Source organism: Mastigoproctus giganteus, chromosome 3 (genome assembly GCF_048544385.1).
Source record: "Mastigoproctus giganteus isolate SK-2022 chromosome 3, ASM4854438v1, whole genome shotgun sequence".
NCBI lineage: Eukaryota > Metazoa > Arthropoda > Arachnida > Uropygi > Thelyphonidae > Mastigoproctus > Mastigoproctus giganteus.
Window position 1 is genome coordinate 241,214,827 of NC_143577.1, and position 21,493 is coordinate 241,236,319.

Below are 21,493 nucleotides of genomic sequence, written 5' to 3' on the forward strand. Positions count from 1 at the left end.
GCCTCATTATTAATTTTTTGTTTATGACTTTTATTTTAAATTTTCAAATTTGTTTGGTTTTGCAGACTGTTAAACACCTTGCATTTTATAACATTTATATGTGTTGAAATGGCATTGAAGGCTTTCTCGCTCTCCATCGACATTCCAGTCATTTACCCTTTTCTACACTGTGGCAGCAATATGGAAGGATCATTTTCGGTTTCAGCAATTCAATGCACTATCCTGTATTGCGCAACTTGTGGTGACTTCGTACGAAGACATGGGCTCTTGTAAAAGCTTCATTCGCTTGCGAGAGCCTTGATTTTAACTCCATCGAATACTTTGACTGCTGGATAGGCCTGGGCACTTTATAAGAACCATGGAGGTGTGGGCCATATGGAGCGATAGATGGAAAAAAATGTGTAGGCACATGACCTTGACCCAATCGGAAATGGTGAAATGGATAGTATATTACAGACTTCCAAAGAAGTGTGGTTGAAGTGCATTTAGCAAGTGCAGAGAGAATGGCCACACTTGTCAAATGTTCAAACACTAGTATCAATCGAGTCATACACTCCAGTGAGTTCCAATTTATATGCAACTTCTTTTCAACTTCTTGTTGACTCCATGTTGTGTACGTTTGCTTACAATTTCGATTTTGTTTTTGTTGTTTAACGAATATTAAACAATATATTTTCTTATTTCAAAGGAATTTCTTATATCAATGTAAGATGTTATCTAAATTTCGACGGTGGAAATATTTAGTGAGGAATGTTTACAAGTGAGTGCTGACAAGAGGAAGATGCATAGGAGGGGCTGAGTTTGGGCGATAAGCTCTCACAATTTTTGTTTCCTTCAGAATCAGATTTATGTGTACGCCCTTGGTAATGAAGCATCTGTTCTTGTAATGATGACCGGGGGCGTGTGCAGAGAGAAAAGTAGGAGGATTAAGAGGATAAATTGCCTTTCACTAATTTTTTAAAAAAATATATTTTTTTATAATTTTCTCTTCTTGTTTTTGTTGGACTCTTCTGCGCTCCGAATATTTTAACAACGACCATCATTTTTTTCTAGATTTGCATTTCCCGAAATTAGCGTTCGGTGTATGTCCAGCAGACGAACTTTAAACGCTATCTTTGACCGTGTTTCCAATACACAGCAAGGAGAAGAAATTTGCTTCACTAACAGCGCCCTCTACAGCAAACTCGTTATAAAATGAAGAGAAACGCAATTTTCCCAGGTATCGGGCTAGCGTTGGACGATGTGTGTCGTGTGCAAAACTCTGACTATGTGCACGTGGAGAAGAGGAAATAAAGAAGCAACTAGTGCTGTCTGAAAGAAGGTTTGAATTTTTTGAAGATAAATATTTATCGCTCTTTCATCCCATCTCGAAATGGCTGATTAAAGAGAGCTGGACAGTCTGGTTTTTGATGGAAGAAAGAATGTTATTTCGAAGGTAGCCTGATACAAGTATGGTAATGGCTCATCGGTGATAGAGTTACAAAATAAAGTGGTTTTTCTTTTTAAGTTTGAAGAAAATTTGTGGCCTAGAAAGGTAGGTAGATAACTTTTATTTTTATCAGCTTAAAGCGCCCACATTAATCTAGTTAGTGCCCCAGTTTATTCGAAAATGATACTCAGTTTCCCATCTGGAGTAATTTGATAGTTATTACGTTCCTGCATTTTAATTGTGTATAATATTACTTTATCTGATGCATTTTATTTGAAGTCAGTTATTTAAAAGTAATATTCCTTGATAGAATAATACATTAATATTTAATGGAGGTATTTTCCCACTTCATTATACGAAATAAAATTTTTTCTGGAAGGTCGAATACTTGATAAAAAATAAAAGGAAAGAATCACATAATAAACGTTTTTTAATTATTAAATAAAATAATATTTAATAAAAACCAAAGCAACTTAATAATAAACTTTAATAGTGAACTTACCATTCATTAATATGCATGACCATTAATATTTAATTATTATTTAAATTTAATCATTTAATTTTTTTAGAAGTCCTTCATTTTAAGCATTAATAAATAACGATTAGATTTCTTTATATTTTAATCCATATTAATCAATTTATACATTTATTAATTTGATAATTTATCTAAAACTTTTTTCTTGAATTCAATCTCCCAAATACGAATATAATGTCAAACGACATAGTTGGATATTGGTTGTCAGGACCACCATCGCACATGCGCAGTAGCCTTAAAAGGTGATAAGTCGTTATAATCGTGATATAATATTTTAAAGCCAATTCAGTATTAAAATATGTTGTTATTTAATTAAATTCTTTCCCTATTTCTTCCTTCTTTTCCCCCTAAGCTATAAAACATTATTATCGATATAATAATATATATAATACTAAGTGTTTATTAAACTTAGACAATGGTGATTTTGATTGAGTAATTAGGCCTGGCAGTGAAATAATATAAAATTCACCAAAAAATATTTACCTTTTGAAGTGGAAATAAATATGTGCAGTTTATGGTAATATATTTATCTGTCTTGGTAAAATTAAGCCTTTTGACTACATTATCTAAAACTACTTATTTTATTGATTTATGTGTAAGCTTTATTTTCATTTAATAAGATGCTGAATTTAGATGAATGCGTTAGCACAGTTAAGTGGATTATTCCATTAGATAGTTATTTAATCACTTACTTACTTTTTCCATTAAAAATGGACATTCTTTTCAAAAAAACAGGGAAATTACCTCTCAAGTAGAGTGATAATTGCATTTATATATATTAATATGCGGCGTCATATCATTGACGACTCCATTTCAAGCTGGCTTTAATGGACTGCCAACAATTTCTCCATAAATTTATGACTTCCACCATCTTGTTTTTTTCTCTTGTTTTTCAATATAAATGTGTAAAGTCTTGTAAACGTCCATGAGTTAGAATACTTTAATTTTTAGATTACTTTCACCAAAAAAATATATATTAAATGTCATTTATTAGGAAAAAAATACTAAAAACGACTTTTGTGATAAATATGCGTAGAGGGTTTTAATTTCAATTTTTGGGAGTTGAGATATTGTCGATCTGTGGAGAGCTCAATGAAAAAAATCATCCTAATTACGTGCATGATTTGGTTTTTATGTACCTACTTAGATAATGTGTTTTTATATTAACAAATTTTTGGTAATTCTACAACTAGAGCATTTTGTTTTAAAATAGAGATACACGTGTAGAAAATGTGATAGTTCGATCACGTGACCTTGATTATTTTGAAAGTAGCTTACGTAGTGGGAGAAAGGTTGCCGACCCCTGTTTAAAATATTGTGGTGCATAATACAAGTATTAAATTCTTTAGTTACTCATACACATTCTAAAAAAACAAAAAACATATCACACCATAATATCACATTCCTCACTTTCAAAATGGAATGAATTTTTTCCCCCTCTACCATTCAGTGACTTGAATTAATTACAACAAAACTGGGAGCCCAAATATTAACATTAGCATTGTGGTGCAAGGAAGCAAGCTTATATAGCATCAGCCAAAAAAAAAAAAAAAAAATTCCATTTCACCAACGCCCTAAAAGTTTGTACAGTTCTTCCTTAAATTTATTTAAGCTATCAACTTCCACAACGATAGATGGAAGTTTGCTCCAGCAATCAACCAACCGCTGGCTAAAGGCAAATTTCCACACATCTGTTCTATAACTTTCTTTCCTCAATTTGAATTTATGACCCATCAGATTCGTAATCTGAGCAAGAGGAAGAATTCTATTAGCACTGAGCCTGCTCAACCCATTCAATGCCTTATACACCTCAAGAGGTGCCTAGTCTCTAGACGCTGCAATTTGCAGAATTTAAACCTTTCTTGGTAAGAACACCCCTTCGTTCCCCTCACCCTGCCATGCCATGCCCTGCCATGCAATATGCCATGCCTAGCCCAGCACAGTTAGTAGAATCAGGTGGAAAAGACCCGTATTCGAGTCCCGTCGATGATTGAAGGAATTTTTATGGCTCTTTTTCACAACGTGGGTGAGTTAGTCGTGCTCAGACGAGCATGGTTTTTTCTCCCGGAAACTCGTGTTTTTCGTTCAGAAAAACAGAAAATGAGAATAGAACACTCGCAATTTACAGACACGCAGCAACATGGCCTTAGTCGCTGATGCTCCTAAAACCCTACTGCTACGTAATGAAATGCTACTTTACTTATTTAATTTTAATAGTAAATATATAAATAATGAATTAGCACTATTACTTTATTCTTTCAATCACAGATCTGTTAAATATGTGTTGTATTTCCATTTTAATTAAAATCCAAAAGGAAATAAAGTACATTACAAAAATGGAAAGATTCAATTAATTAAAAAAAAATGCTTACGGATGGTATTTATGTACTTATAATAACAAGGCCCACTGCAGATGGCACCGTATTATGAGGAAACAGACCGCGTTCGAATTTTGTCTTGATAGGAGGAATTTTTATAAGTTTTATTTTCCATTTACCTGGATTTTTCACCCAGATAAATGAAAAAACCAAGGACGCACGAAATTTATATTGACATGACGTATAACACCTTATGGTCTTAGATGCCTTGGTGCAAAATCAAAAATAATGACGTTGCTATCTAGTAACAGAGTAAATGTCGATTATTAATGACGGGTAAATGGATATTTATATTTAATTTCGGCGAATAAGTGATTTATTAAAGGGTTAAGGAACAGTCTCTTATCAAAAATGGCCATATTGCCAAAATTAATTGGATACTCGCTTGTTTCAAAGAACCTTTTATTGAAACAATATTTAATAACGTGTCTGGCCACAATTGGTAGCCCTCAGCCAGCAGATCACTATCGTCTCCACACCTGGTTAGAAAAGACCCGAGTTCGAATCCCATCAATGACGCTAGGAATTTTTTATGGATCTTTTTTCACAACTTGGCTGAGTTAGTCGGTCTCAGGCGCGGGTACCATGTTTTTTTCTTTTTCTCCCGGAAACTGTCTTTTCGTCCAGCAGCAGCAAATCGACCAAATAACACGCGCAATTCGCAGACATACAGCGCAATATGGGCTAAGTTCCCGATACGCCTGAAACAGTACAACAACCAACCAGCGACGAGGAATTTTTATGAAATATTTTATGTTACTTCGCGACATAATAATGAGATGAGATAATTTTATTATGCAATTTCTAGTGTCCAATTTTCTGTAGCCTGCATAGATAGTTATCACACGTTTCTTCAGAAACACTTTTAAGTTGAAAAATTGATTTTGTACCGGAGCGAAAGGTGTAAGTGTTTATTCTTTGGTTCAAAAATACACATTTGTATTTTACCCTTCACGACAGTAAATATCAGGGGATTGACATAATAAAATATAAAAGAACAGCTAAAATATGCAATGAAAAGATTTGCATTATGTTTTCGTCAAGCGTCCTGGCAGTTGTAGTCCAAATTGTTCAGTTTTAACAACAGAACCCGTAAAAGACTATATGAGGTGTACATTTGAAAACATACGCACAACGCTTTTGAGTACACACAATTGTTCACATAAACGCACACAAGTTCTAGGCAACAATAGCTTGGGTGAACCACATCGTGTTTTGTTTCGTATAGTTCGCATCCTCTATAAGCCTTTCAAGGTCATTTCCAATATGTGATAAGCTCTGAATTGACTCCAACGCCCTAGTTGGTGTAAACCTATTGGCCATCCTCAGTCTGTTGGTTTTCATCCTTAGGAATTTTGTGCTTCTTAAGGCAGATGGCGGGATGTGCCACTCACATTACTGCCAGAAACATGGTGATGATATCACTCCAGTCATCATCTTTATTATCGTTATAAATCGATTCCAGGCAATGATGTCTGGCATACTCTGTAGTTTAAGCTTTTCTGCAAGCTTTGTGGACCTTAACTGAGGAGAGAGATGGTGTTTATTGTTTGCCCACTTCCGAAGCCAGAATTCATTGGAATATATTCTCCTAAAGTGGGTAGGAGTGGTTGACGCCCACAGTTCAGCGCCATACGAAATGGCTGAATACGTTCTGGTTCTTACATATATTGCGGTTGTTGTAGTTTGTTTCATGTGCAAGAGGTGCTGTTTGGTTGTCCAGCGTAAGTGGTTTATTCTGTTTAAAAGCATCTCAATATGCGATGTGAATGGAAGTTTAGTGTGAAATGTTATTCCCAGATATTTTATGAGTTTTGATAATTAGTACAAGTATGTTATTTACTTTTGTTTGCATATGCGTAAGTGATCTTTTCAGAGAGTACACCATCATTACAGTCTTCTGCGGATTTAGGGGAAAGCCAGATCTATCTAAGTACATGATAACTCCAGAAGTTTCTGATTTATCTGGTCATACAGTGCACTATTGGTCATAGGTGGTTGGATGGTCGTTAGAATCTTAATAACATCATCCTTACCCTTGCAGACGGTAAAGAGGAGCTCAGATAAGACGCCACCTTTTGTAACTTCTGCATGAAATTCACAAGGTGGCCATGGTAGGTAGCACAGTTGGTAGAATCACCGTCCTCCCCACACTGGGTGTAAAAGACCTGTGTTCGAGTCATGTCGATGACGTGAGGAATTTTTATGGGCTTTTTTCACAACGTGGCTGTGTTAGTAAGTCTCAGGCAAGGGTAGCATGGAAAAACCCGAAAACTTGGGTTTTTCAACCAGCAAAACAAAAAATAGACCACAGAACACGCAATTTACAGACAATATACACGGATAAATATGGCCTTAGTCGCTGATGCTCCTAAAATCCTAATAATAAAAACAACAACATCCACAAGGGGTTCCACTCCTGCGTGCTCAGAGTCCACGATCAATTCACCACTAGTCCAAAGCTAGGCGTTTTGATGCTTCGCATTTAGTGCTAAAAATAGTGTTCAAAAGTGGGGCGCTAAGTTAAATCCAATGCCAGAAGGCTCCTTGATGTATTAGCGACTTTGTTTTATAACCAAAGTTCATATTTTAAAAGTTAAATGGTGAATAATGAAATGTGAGTTTTATTTCTTAATTTTTTTAAAGACTACGATTTATTAAAAGATTTTTTTCGTTTCTTTTTGTCTAGAGGGCGCTCGATATTTATAATAAGAATGCGAAAAAATGTTTATATTTCTTACGTTGCTAATAGTGTTAATTTTGTGCTTTCATGGAGTGGAAATTAAGTTTGTTTAATATGAAAAATACAAACATTTATTGTAGCAAACAAAAACATATTTTATAACAAAAATGTAGCTGTTAATGAATTTTGTTGAAAAGTCTTGTAAATCTTGTTTATTGGAGAATGAATAAGATAAACATTTCTCATCTTAGAAAACAGCGATTTTGTGTAATAATCTGCTCAGGCCTACTGTATTTTAATTAAATCTATTGCGAGAGCAAGGTATGTTGACCAATGTACCATTATTTAAATTTGAGTAATTTTATCTTTCAAAAATATTTACCCGCTTCTTGATTTTTTTTTATGATTTATAAAGAGTTACTTTTATTAAATTTAATCACGAATAATGAAATGCATGATCACATTTCTAATTCTAATACTGTATTTATTAAATATAAAGTTTTTTGAACACCATTTTTTTATTTTTTAAGGTGGCATCTATTAACTAATTGTAAGTTTACATAACTTGAGGTGTTGAACAAATATAAAGTAATTTAAATGTATCATAACTAATACGGTTATTTTTATTTATTATTATTTTTTGATTAGTAGTTTGAGACCTATCAAAAACGAAGATTAAAGCTGTATGGGTACAAAAAGTTTTTTGAGGTCAGTTTTGGAAGTGAAAATAGATTTTTTTGTAAGAACAAAGTTTATACACTGCTCGACAAAATTAACAGAACACGTAAAAAACTTGATGTAGTTCGTGCAGCTTGCGATGAAGCTGGACAAAATTTGGTGTGGTGGCGTACCATAGAATAAAGATGAAATGAGGAGACAGCGAGAAACTTCGGACAGGTATAAGGGACATTTATAGGGATTTTATAAAAATTACCAAAAAGGTCACATTAGAGAAGTCTTTACGTCTTTACAAGATGCTCGAAAATGTGGTGATATGACATCAGCACGGCGTATGATCTTCTCCAACGGCTAAACAGGCCTAACACCGGTGAACCACGCTCGATATAAGGGTGTCTATAAGACTCTGTGGTAACAAATCCCATTCTTCTACCAGCGCAGACCTTAGCTCATCAAATGATCGAGAAGTTGGCTATCAGTATGCATTGCGATGCCAAAGGGGGTCCCACACATGTTCGATGGGATTCAAGTGTGCTCATTGTGCTAGCCATGTGTCGTTGGATATCTTCTGTTTCAAGATATTTCTCCACCACTTGAGCGCTATGTGCAGTGGCATTGTCGTGCATGAAAAGAAAATCTGGGCGAGAGTAGGCACCTCGCAGGTGCCTACTCTCCAGACACTGTAATTTGCAAAACCTAAGCTTTTCTTCGTAAGAGCAACCCTTTGTTCCATTCACTAATCTTGTTGCCTTTCTCTGTACTCGTCTCAACAGCACTACATCCTTCTTAAAATGAGGCCTCCAAACTTGTATACAGTACTCAAGGTGTGGCCTGACCATTGCCTTATACAAGGGGGGGATGAAGTGGGATGCGACCGTTGATCAGTATTTTTCCGCCCCACACGAGAACACCGCCTTCACCGTAACTGCCCGTTTCTCTGATGTTGGATGGTACCGCATTTCTCGTCTCCACATGAAATAACGTTTAGAAGCTGTTTGAAGACTAAAATGGAAAGCATCAGATAACAGAATTGTACCCCACTTGTCAAGGCTCCAACTCACATGCTCATGGCAATTGTTTCGACGAGCTCTGCTTTGATTTGGAGTTAATGGGATTCAAATTATTATATTAAGGTCACCCATAATTTCTTACATAAACCTGTATTTTCTGTCTGTAAATTGTATGTGTTCTCTGGTCGATTTCTCTGTTTTGCTGAACCAAAAAAACCCAGTTTCTGGGAGGGACCTTGCTATCTACGCCCGAGACCGGCTAACTCAGAAACAGAGTGAAAAAAGGTCATTAAATTTCCTCATGTCATCGACGGGATTCGAACACGGGCATTTTTCACCGATATGCGGAGGACAGTGATGGTACCACTGTGCTACTCGTGCAGGCGGTTAGAGTGCAGTTAGAGTCCTTGCGTAGAGTGCACTTGAATTTAGCCTTCTTAACACAGTCCGGTTGGAAATATTTTCATCTGTGCCCACAGCAAATCTCAAGAGGCAGATAATGATAGGATATCGTTGGGTTCTGTCTGGCTGTTAGAGCCAGGTAGCTGTCTCTTCTGATTGACGTATCCCTCGGACTACCTTGGCCAGCTCTTTTTGTAATGGTTCCAGAAACTACTTCCATAGTGCCGAACAACATTATGTGACATATTAAGCCATCGTGCCTCCTCTGCCCGCAACTGTCCGGCTAGAAGTCGTCCAACGGCCTGACATCTCAAAGAATCATCTAAACGACGATGACTTACTATCCTGTGTATTGGAGATGTGGCTATCCCACTGAGCAAGCCATAAAAACGGGAATTAAGTGATGTGGTCGCAACCCTTGTTTTTATATGCATGTATAATTTGCATAATGTTCTGCTCTGTGAAGTGGTCGATCGTATCGATTTTCAGAGTTGTTGGAGCACATTAAGCAGGAGTCACAATTGAGAAATCAAAGGAAATCTCTGCTGTGTCGAAAGCAACTCTCAAAAGTATATAATGAATAGAAACGTAAAGGAGAATGCAACTCTAAATGGAAAAAATGCGACAGAAAGTCAGTACTCCAAGACCACAGACATTTTATGCGAATTATGCGTCAGAAGAGAAAGTCTGAATGACTAAGAAATTCAGTTTAGGCAAAGAAAGACTCATTTCCAATCGAACTCTGTGGCGGGACTTGAAGAATCTGGGATTTGGGTATCGTGTCCCTGTATCAAAGCCATTTGTTTCTCTAAAACATCGAAAGATTTGACTGGTATGGTGCCTACCGCTACTGCCAAGACTGGACTGCGAACAGTGGATAAAGATCATCTGACGGATCTCGATTTGCACTTTTTTTGCACCATTGGTAGGGTAAGAGTGTGGCGTGAATCTCAAGAAGCTGTAGATGCAGCCTGTCTACCCCACAGTAGGCTGGGGGTGGTTTTATGGTATGGGATATGTTCTGTTGGTACGGACCAGATCCACTCATACCGTTAGAAGCTCGTGTTACCTCCATGAATTCTTTCAACATTCTTTCAACACGAAAACACAAGTATCCTAGCCGATTCAGGTCATTTATGATTGGACGACTGGTTTGTAAGCAATTTTATGAATATATACTACTATTTACCACATTTGTACTGGAAATTCTATTGTTTTTTCGATTTAATTTCTATCAACGAACTTCGATACTATCCTTAGATAATTTCATTTTGAAAATAATAAAAATAATTGTAACGATGTGCACTGTTTTTGGAGTAAAATTTCCTAAGTTTGGAAACTTTAATCTTCGGTATCTGTTTCGTAAACTTGAAACGTATTGTCTGTCTTGCAATTATTTTATCATTCGTCTTTGATTCAATTTGCCAATTTCTTGGATAACTTGGTCCTTTGGCCTCAAAAAATCTCGATAAATGGTGTGGGTTAGTAGGACGTGCTTTTAAACAATCACTTTGTTAGGATTTTCGCTTTGAACGCTACTAGAGCAACTTCTTTTAGTAAAATCCAATCTGTAAAAGGAATGAGTACATGACGTTTGCTTTTTTTACCTCTCCTCTGTTTTCCTGCTTTCTTTCACTTATCACCTAAGCTTCCGTAGATCTGAGGGATGTCAGTCTCTCTTTTTCTCTCCTTTCAGTCTCCTCTTGTGTACTGAGAACCAAAATTGCATTTCTTGTGGACATTCGTCTCGAAGGATCTGTGAGAAAGTTCGTGTGGTCTCAGTTAGGAAGAGTTAAATGATTTGATTTATCCTCACACTGTAGTGCACGCTGTTGAAGGGTTATTAAGTTGACGACGTGTTGTGGGAAGTTAACAGAATCTGAGATGCACTAATATGTGTTGGTCTTGTTAAAAGGAGGAAAAGATTGCAACTAACGATAGCTAATGACTTCTTCAAACGTCTTCTTTTATTATTTTTTATTCGTTATCAACTGTTAATTGTCAAGGTCATTTGCTTCATGAGAGGTTCTTAATGTAAAATAGCTGATTCTGCTCTAAATCTAGTGCAGTGGCTAGAGATAACTTGATTTATTTTAAGATTCACCTTCTCCTATTCATATTTTTCATGTCTTGAAAGGTAATTTTTGTGTATTAAGTGTTTCATATGCATGGTTAGAAGAATCGAAGTTTTAGAAGTCTAACTACATATACTATATATGGCCAAAAGTATCCGGATACTCCTAAGATTTGAGAAAAAATACAAGCAGCTACTCGCTCAAGAAGTAAGCAGATCCATGAAAACAGTAGATGGATCGAGGTGTGGCCTAATTCCAACGGGGAATCATTGTAGAACGCTATCATTGCATACAGTGTACGGCGTCGCCCTGCATGAGTGCACTCCATCGTAATTGATCCCTGGAGGGTTCGAAAGTTTGGTTATAGAATGGGGTACTTGTTTTTGGTACCCCATTGGAAAACCACGGTACCTGTTTTTCCAATGTTTGGGGATAGCGGATTCCTGGAGAAAGTTATTTACCAGAGTGAGTTGTCCCAGCTGTCAAGTTTGGCGGAGGTTTTGTCACTGTCAGGAGTTGTTTCTTGTGGTTTAGGCTTGGACCACTCATAGTCGTTCGTAACAGTGAATAGCATGTGGTACATAGACAATTTGCACAGTGGTATCGTCACCGTCCTCCCCAAAACTGGTGGAAAAGGCTCTGGTTCGAATCCCGTCGATGACGCGAGGAACTTTAATGGGTTTTTTCACTTAGTGGCTGAGTTAGTCGGTCTCAGGCGTAGATAGCAAGGTTTTTCCCCCCTAGAAACTGAGGTTTTTTTCGTCCAGAAAAACAGACAAATCGACCAGAGAACACGCGCAATTTACAGACAAAATACATATATGGGTATATGTTATCTATTACGGCTGACCCTAATATAATAATTTGTTACATAGACATCCTAGACAATACCACTCTTTTTACACTGCGGAAGCAAAGTATGGGGAGGGCCTTTTGCTGTTTCAGCATAAAATGCGCCTTGTCTTACTATATTTACTTGGTTTTAAGACATGGGCATACAAAACCTTCATTTTCCTGCCCATAGTGCCGACCTTAACCTCATTGAAGACCTTTGGGACGATCTGGAATCTACGGTTTGCACCACACCGTCTTGACTGCAGTCAGTAAATGAATTATTCGCCATGTTGAAGGAGGAATGGACCAAAATCCCTTCCTCTTATCAAAAATTGGTTCTTTTATTGACTATACCTGTACCCACGACGATACAGGTATAGTCAATAAAAGGAACTTTTAAACATTCCAGTGTTTTGTTACTTTGGGCAATATAGTGTATAGGCTGTCTGACTTGAATATTCGAAATCCCACCCATGTGGGTTTCGAATATTTAATTGTACTGAAGCCATAGCAAAGTATAGTCAAGTACTTCAACTCGACGTCGAGATAACATTGAAAAACATTAAAATATAGATTTTTGAAAATCATAAAAATAAATAATTTAATTATTTCTTTTTATGATTTTCACATAACGCGTGAAGTTGTCATAGGTAGGAAGAAGTTCACTTTAATTTCCTCATATAATTATTTTTTTAAAAACAAATTTGAAAATTTCATGTTAATTATTAATAAAAAATTAAATTTACTTCCTTATTTATATAGTTATTAATATAGTTAATATTAATTATTAACCTTTTTATTTTCTATCGGTATTGCATAATATTATTGTACTTGTATTCTTGTGCGATTGTAATATATAATTAAGTAAATTATTACTGTAATTTCTCTAATATTTTTTTGCAGTTTTATTCTGATTCGAAGAGATGAAATAATAAATATTTATAGCACAGATGAAATGGAACATGAAATAAAATTTGGTTCATTTATTGATGGATTTATTTATTCTGTTATATTTGTACATCGATAATGAGGCCCTCTGACGGATGGTGCTCTTTTAGAACTTTTATTAGCTCATCGAAATTATTGCTGAAAAAAAAACATCCAAGGTGAAAATACGCTGGTGTGCAAAATTAAGGACCGGTCAGGTTTTCACCTGTAGCTTCTCATAGGAGTGGCCTGGAAATGGGAAAAGCATACCAAAGGAACCTCGTGAGGTACAGAAATGATGAAGGAAACAGCAACGGAAACAAAACGGTACAGAGGGACTTTATTCAAAAATGGCAACATAGCACTGGCTGCTATGATACAGATGCATCACTGCTAAATATGGAACAAAGGGAAGTGGTGGTCCTCAGTAGGAGATATGGCCATACCTAATGTCGATGCAGGCTTTGCACCGTCTGTCCATACTTAGAACAATGTTGTTGATAAGTTTTTGCTGTAACATCGTCCATTCCTCTGTCAGCGCCATCTTCAGCTGGTGAACATTTTCTGGTGGGTGTGGACGTGCCGCTATGCGTCTGCCCAAGCGTCCCATATGTGTTCGATGAGATTTAGATCGTTGAACAGGCAGGCCAATCCATATGAACAATGTCCTCACTTTCCAAAAGCATATCAACAGCTGCAGTGCGATGGGGTGTGGCGTTATCATCCATAAACACGAAATCGAGGCCAATGGCACCTAGGAACAGACGCACATGGGGAAGGATTACCTCAGTACACTAGCGTGCACCGGTTACAGTACCGCCTTCCAGTATCTGGAGTTGTGTACATCCATCCAAGATAACGCCTCCCCAGACGAGAACAGCTCGACCGCCATATCGATCCCTTTCAGTGATGTTTGCGGCGTGATAAAAACTGCAGCCCTTATCAACCCACTGCAGGATGGAAGCCTCCTCAACAACTCATGCTGAAGGAAATGGACCATAATCTGCCACGCTGGTCCAGTGCGTGTTGGCAGATCGACCGTATTTAGCAGTCAGGGGCTTGAACTCCGATCTACTCAAAGAGCGTGTGCTACTGCACTCCCGCTATGACCACTCGGCTACGGAGGCTGGTTCGTGTGTCAACCTCTCGCCAGATTAGCTGACGTCCAGAATCGCTGCTGAGACTGAATCTACCCTCATCAGTAAAGCGTACCTTACCCCATTGCGCTGCTGTCCAGTCCTTGTGTTCGATGCACCGCTGCAAACGGTGTCTCCAATGGGCAAGTGTTAAAGGGACACAACGTACTGGCCATCGGGCAAACAGTCCACCTTTGTGTAGTCGCCTGGCCACAGTAAACCGCGATATCCTGCGTCCTGTTCTCCTGTGCAGCTGGTCTGCAATGGATCCCGCTGTCTGGTGTCGGTCCCTCTTGGCCTGTAGGAGTATATAGCGGTCATCATTGAGCGTTGATTTTCGTGGACGACCACCACTGGTCCTTCGAACAGCTGTACCTGTCGTTCTGAAATCCGACAACACACGTGAGACGATGCTATGGGCGATACCGAACTCTGCAGCCACACTCCTCGCACTTCGACCTTCCTCGAGCTTTCCAATTATTCGACCCCGGGTAAAGTCATCCAGATGTTATCTACTGGCCATTTCGTTGTCTGTGCACTGTATGAAACCAATCGAACGTCTGTATCAATCGCGCTCACCGTTGGGTAATTTGCACATAACTGCTGCTTTTATCTGTTTATGTGAGCTTTCTCATCACGATTCAAATTTTTGCATGTGCACCAGCTTTCTACTGAACGGCCATAGTTATGCAAATTGCCACAAGCTGTTTCGTTTGATTTTGTGGTTGTACTTTTAGAAATAGTGTTGGCCCTTTGCATACCAGTGTAATTCAGTGATTACTGAGTATATATATAGAGGATGTGCCCTGGTAGACTGAGACTAACCCTCGTGGTCAGTAAAGTTTAAATAATCACCGTCTTCCTCTCACCAGGTAGAAAAGGCCTGAGTTGGAATGACACGAGGAATTTTTATGGGTCTTTTTCACAACGTGGCTGATTTGGTCGGTCTCAGGCGACCATAGAATGGTTTTCCCTCCCGAAAACTCGAGTGTTCCGTCAATTCGAACAGAGAACACAAGCAAATTACAGACATATTATATACGGCTGAATATAACCTAAGTTGCTGATGCGTCTAAAACCCTGCTACTACTACAAGATATACACGAAATCATGATGAGACCTATTGTTGAGCCAGTTCTGCATTACGTCTGTAACCATAGATTCCATGATCTTATCTAGACAGCTGTCATACTCACTATTTTCTTCATCTAATTAATTTGGTAGAGCAGTCTCTTGCTAATAGTACAATTGTTATAATCACCGTTATTTCACACTGGGTCTAAAGTGGTCTGAGTTCGAATCCCCTCAATGAAATGATGAGAGAAACTTTTATAGGCTGTTTCGTAACGTGAATGATTTAGTCGGTCTCAGGCGATGGTTCCTTTCTGTTTTTCATCCAGAAAACCGACCACAAAATACACGCAGTTAAAGATAAAATATATACTGGCGCCTCATAACCTTAGTTGTTATGGCACTTAACACACACCTCATCCGGTAAAGCGCAAAGCCAAAGAGATCCAGCAATTGTCAATTTGTGCTGAAGCATTTTGCTTTTGACTGGGAAGTCAACGGATCATGTTGCGTTACTCAAGTGGACCTTATACCTTATCAATAGTTATTTTGGTGAGCAGTGAACGAAATTAACGTTCCATGAGGGCATAAAAATTGAAATAAACTTTTATTGCAAACAGAATTTAAAAAAATATATTTCAAAAACCCTTCTACACTATAAGGAAACCATTATTCTCTATGCTGCTTAGTGTATTAGCATCAAAACCACCATCATCGATATATGAGCAATTTTCAATTCATTAAATGCATGTATTGTCCACAATTCCAAGAATTGTACCCATTCTCAGAACTGTTTCACGAATCATATATATAATTGATGCAATCGTTGTCATGGTTACCTTAGAGTGGATGGTGTATTGCAGTTCAACCGTAAAATGGAACATAGTGCATTCTCATCATACAATATTTTCCAACTATCGTCGTAAATGGAAAGCACAAATAAACGTGTATTAACTTAAATTTTCTTTTGGATTAAACTAAAATTTTTCATAGAAAAGAACAAAAACAATATTATTGAATATTGAACATCCAACTTCTTATGATAGCACCATTTTTGTTTGATTATGTTGGATCCGATTTATTTATCTGAAATCATTTTTGAGAAAGAGAGACGAAAAGAAGTTTGTCTTGGGAAATAAGTGGCTTTGTATTGATCTGGAAAACATTTCTTGGAAATAAAAATGACTTCCAGTATTGAGATTATCATTCCAAGTTACGAAAGAGAAACTCGTTCATGCATAACATTACATCATATTTAGATAAAAATAAGTATAAAATAGTCTTATTTGAACAGCCAGTTAGTATATTCATACCTTCCTCTACCCTTTACTAAACTGGCTTTTTTCACTTGAAGTTTTATTCAAGTAAAAATAAAATCCACGATTTTAGCCGAATGTAAAGAAAAATAAAAGAGGAAATAACGCATATTGCGTAGAAAAACCTTCACTTAAAGAAGTCATTAACAAGGGGGGAAAAAAGCAAGCCGTGCAGCCATTTGCAATAATTGAATCTTCTCTGTAATTTTTCCATTACTATATATATATCAAAGTATGGAGAAGCTTCATTGGTTATGTCTCGAAGTAGGCCGAGTAGTTTTGGTGTGTTAGCTACTAGAGAGTTAATAGACTTACTCTTCAGATATGAGTTTCAGATACAATATTCTAGGGACCTATAAATTCAGTTAACATAATAAGAGACAATTTCAGCTGGTAATGGATATTAGGGAACATTTGGCGTATATCCAAATGTTGCACTAGATTATGTCTTCCACCAAGGATTTTACATGCATTCTTAACCCAGCCAAGAGCTTTGGCTTTAATTGTACTCACTGATGTTCTTTATTTGGAGATTATCCTCCATATTATTCAAATCATAAGCCTAATAAACTGATCTAGCGATTAATGTTAGAAAAGCCAGATTAATGTAATTAAAGCCAGCCTACATTCAGCGTAGGATTTTTACCAATTACTCCAACTTTTTTCACTTTTTATAGCAGCCTTCCAGGACTGTATCAAAGGCTTTATTAAAATCTAGATATTTTCTAGACCTGACCTCGTGTAGTTAGTACAGTTCATACGATCGATACGTGATAAGGTCCTGGATTTGATTCGTGTCTGGAGACGAGGAAATCTGGCGAAAGATTTCTGTCTCTAAAATCCTTGAAGAAAGACTGGATGAGATTGGAATCCTGCGAACTTTTCAGCTACACATATGCTAATGAATCTTCTTCAAGAGGAGCGTTTCCATTTACAATGGGTTTTCTCAGCCTACAAGTTATTTTTTAGTAGAAACTTTATGATGGACGAGATTGATAAAATCAGGGGTCTTATCAAGGACTAAGGTATCCAAATGAATGCTGGAGCCTTTTCTGCTGAAATTGATTGCAGGACGAAACAGCAGAATCAGAAGGGGACACTGGTTCGACAAGAAGCTACTCGTATGCTAGTGATATCATAATTTAAGGAAACATAGGAACTATTGTTGTATATATATATAGGTACTAATGATTAGGTAAATCCGAGGCTTCAGTTAGATGTTACAAGGTGATGTTGAGGAAATGCTACGAGTTAGAACTTAATTTAAGAGTGTCTCACATTAAGTCAGGTGTGTATCAAGCACGAAAGCAACTACTGTGTTTGTAATTGTAGGTGTTCCATCGGTTTGGCTGTTTGTTGGGCGAGAATTGATTTTTTGGGAGAAAAATCAATCAATGCAATCCCCTTGTCCGAAGCCGACTAACTGAACCATATTGTTAAAGAAAGCCCATAAAAGTTCCGCATATCACTGAGATTCGAACTTAGCCTTTCACACACAGTGTGAAAAAAATGTCATATTAGGGTTATTCGAGAACGAATATTTTTTTCCAGCAAAACTCAATTCTGCTAAAAATATATAATGTACAATTATTTATTAAAATTTGTGGATAAAGTACGCTAAACAGCTTTTGGAGATAAAACACCAGAAATAGATGAAGATGGTGAACTTTAAAATTTTATTCCGATCGAAAACCATTCATTTCATGTCCTTCAAAGTGTTACAAGCATAATGACAAAAGATATATGTTTTATAAGTTTATGGCGCCGAGATGGTTTATGGAGAAGTTATCATATCCATATTTAATCCAAACGCTGAGTCTGTAATAAAGTTACGCAGGGCGCGAGACATGCTAGATTTCAATAATTTATATTTTTATTCCTTGCTACCATTCTGTGCAAAAGAGCAGAGAATCCATTGATTATATCATCAGTAAAATGAAACGAATCTACCATATGACTTATTTAATACCCTTGGTAACAGTATCAATGATCCTCGAATTGGTTGCTGCTAGCACTTATAAATATTGTGCATCTACATTCGCACGTGAAGAAGGTAGTCGAGCCAATGCTATTTGGGAGTTGAATGACTGTATGATAACTGAAAAGGCACTAAAAGCAGAGTTACTACAATTAAAAGTGAACGAGGAACCAGAACTTATGGAATCTATAAGCAAGAACTTTTTTTCCCCTTTGTCTTCTTAAATTATTAGTGAATGCTTACGTAAGATTTACACTATATTTTTAGAAATAAACTGCTTTAAAAAAATAATAAAATCTATGTTGTTTGCTATAGCATGCATAACAATCTGCATGAAATCCTTGGTGTGAGATGCTAGATGAATTGCCAATCAGTCATTCTCACTTCTGGGAGGACACGTTTCATCAAGCGTCACTTAAGAAGAAGTGTTCTTTCAGTCATCCTCACTTCTGGGAGGACACATTTCATCGAGCGTCAGTTAAGAAGATGTGTCAGTTCTTCCCCTTCTTTCTTTGATTGACTTGACATAGTTAATCTTGACTACAGTATTTGTTTCAGCACTGATTTTTTTTTTTTTTAATCCTTTAATCCTCTACAGGCTTATGGATTTAAAGGGTCTAACTAGAGAGGTACAATTTGAAGATCACAAAACATATTAAAACACAAATAGCTTCCTATGTATAATTCTGTATAAGCAACCCCGATTTTTTTTTAAAATTAATGATTTAAGGACATAAGCATATCATATAATATTACTTTTATATTCAGTAAGGGCCTAATAGAGGCAGAAGAGTTTAGAACTACGTCAATTTAAGAATGAGAAAATAACGGAATTCTATATCATCCCAGTCAGTCGGGGTGCCTTTTACTTAAAACAGGCCACTCAGTTACAGTGGCTCTAAAGTTCCTATGAAAAGGTTATTAGAATGGAACTACTTACTCCAATGGCAGAAAGTGGAGATCGGTATTGGTAGTGATATTCGAGAAGTTTAGTCTCTTTGTACAATGAAGGGTTTCTTACAACTGGAATTCGGAATCGTATGCTATCATCAACAAAACTTTGGATACGATTTCCAGTCAGTGGTAAAAGATCATTAATATACACGAGTTAAAGAACTGAACTTTGAGAACAACAGCTTTAGTGGAGAAACTAGAAGACCAAGATCAATCTGCTATCACCCGTAATGAGCGGTGAGAGAGAAAAATGGATACCCAGTTGCCAAAATCAGTTCCCAATAAGATGGAAACTTGTTTAGAATACTTTTGTGGCAAACATGATCAAAAGTCTTGGAAATATCAAGAGAAACTGAGTTTCACAGAACTTTTCCAAAGAATTTGTCTAAAGATGAGTAACACATACTATTACTAGTATCACTGGTGGAGCGACTGCGGCAAAATCCATATTGGAGCTCATTGATCAGATGGAAGGAAGGAAATTATTTTTAATCGATTAAAAATAAATTAATCGATGGCCAATTGAGGAAGGGTATACTCAAAGAAGGGATCAGAGGGATTAGTCGTCACTACTTTTCTGAAATAATTAATTTTTGTGGTAGTGACGTGGAAAAGTTTGGTAGCTTGATTGTTAATATTGATATATTCCTATTTTCCGTATAATTAATCAGTGTATATCTGTTCTGATTTTCAGTTCCCCCCCCCCATCAGTCAGACTTTGTTATATGCTTTTTGAAAACGAGTATCGAACAATCGAATTATTACATATCTCAAATCTCTTAAAAAATAGAAATTTCATCTTTTTAAATATATAAAACAAAGCCTTCTTATCGCTTTTGGTGATATTCCATTTATTTTCAGTTTTAATTAAGATAATGTTTTCATAAGTGCACGGTATATTTCTGAAGTATACTTTACAAATTGTTTCTGGCAAATAATATATTATAATTAAATTTTGTCCATTCAGAAACATAACGGCAGTAGCTACACTGCCAATTAATAACTGGCAGCCAAGAAGACTGCAGGGAATAATTATTTTAAATAGCCTCTTTTATTTTGCATTCTTCGTAATTTATGAAATTGATACAGTTTAGTGAATACAGAATTCAAAAGAAACTCGGAGTATCCAAAAATTGTTTGTATCTTTGGTAAAAATAAGAAAGAAAGAGTACTTTCCTTTCATTTTCCAAAAAAAGGAGACTAAGAAACGCATTTCGATTACTTCAAGATTTTCAGCTCAAAAGTAATAAGCATTTATATCTTATCGTGGGTTATAACTTAAATATTTATAATCCAGACGTTTTCTTATTAAATATGAATTCTGAATTGGCAATTTAATAATAAAGTTGAAACTTTTGTTTATTATTTGCGGTTGCTGATGGTTGAACAACTTCAATATTTTAGCCAGGAATTTTTCAGTATTTTATTCATGAATAATAAACAATCTAAAAGTTTCCTTTCCTCCTCTTTTTACTCACCAGGTGTCACTTGTTAATATACTTATTTAGAGTAGCCGATGGTCGTTTGCTCATCTTTTCAAATTCTGGTTTATTTCTTGCTGTTTTGCTTTTAACACTAGATGTCGCTTTCACCATCCTAAACGAAAATTTTTATTTAATAGAAAAGCATGAAAATTGTGAAATATGTCTCTTTAATATTTTATACACGAATGTCTGCTTTTCCATTTTCAACTAACACATATGAATGGATAAAAGGGAAAGACATTTCTTTCTCCTTTTTATTTTTGTTAGTTTTTAAAATGTTTCGAAATGTGTTAGTGCAAAAGAACATGGCATTCTAACGATGAGATGGATTTTGTAGTTCACTTGGCAATGAGTGGATCTTTCTTTTACTTTAAATATGAGAAAGGTAACTCAAATACTTAACAGGATAAGAAAGCTGGAGGAAGTGGAACTAAAACAGGCTATTAAAAGAACTTCCTGAATATAGAAAAGAAAATGAAACGTTATTTTAAATTTAAATGTGATAGAATCTACTAGAATATGAATGAGAGAATACTGCACAATATATATATATATATATATATATTTTTTTTTTTTTTTTTGACTACCATCAAATGTATACAA

The 21,493-nt window shown here is 36.3% G+C and overlaps 1 protein-coding gene across 1 annotated transcript in view; it reads left to right on the plus strand.

The window, feature by feature from the left end:
* Positions 1–1,241: 1,241 nt before the first annotated feature.
* Positions 1,242–21,493, plus strand: part of LOC150088953 (glycine receptor subunit alpha-2-like) — a 72,056-nt gene continuing 51,804 nt past the window's right edge. The window contains exon 1 of the mRNA XM_090370965.1: positions 1,242–1,534. The gene's annotated coding sequence lies outside the window, so the exon portion shown is untranslated. The remainder of the gene's footprint in view (positions 1,535–21,493) is intronic.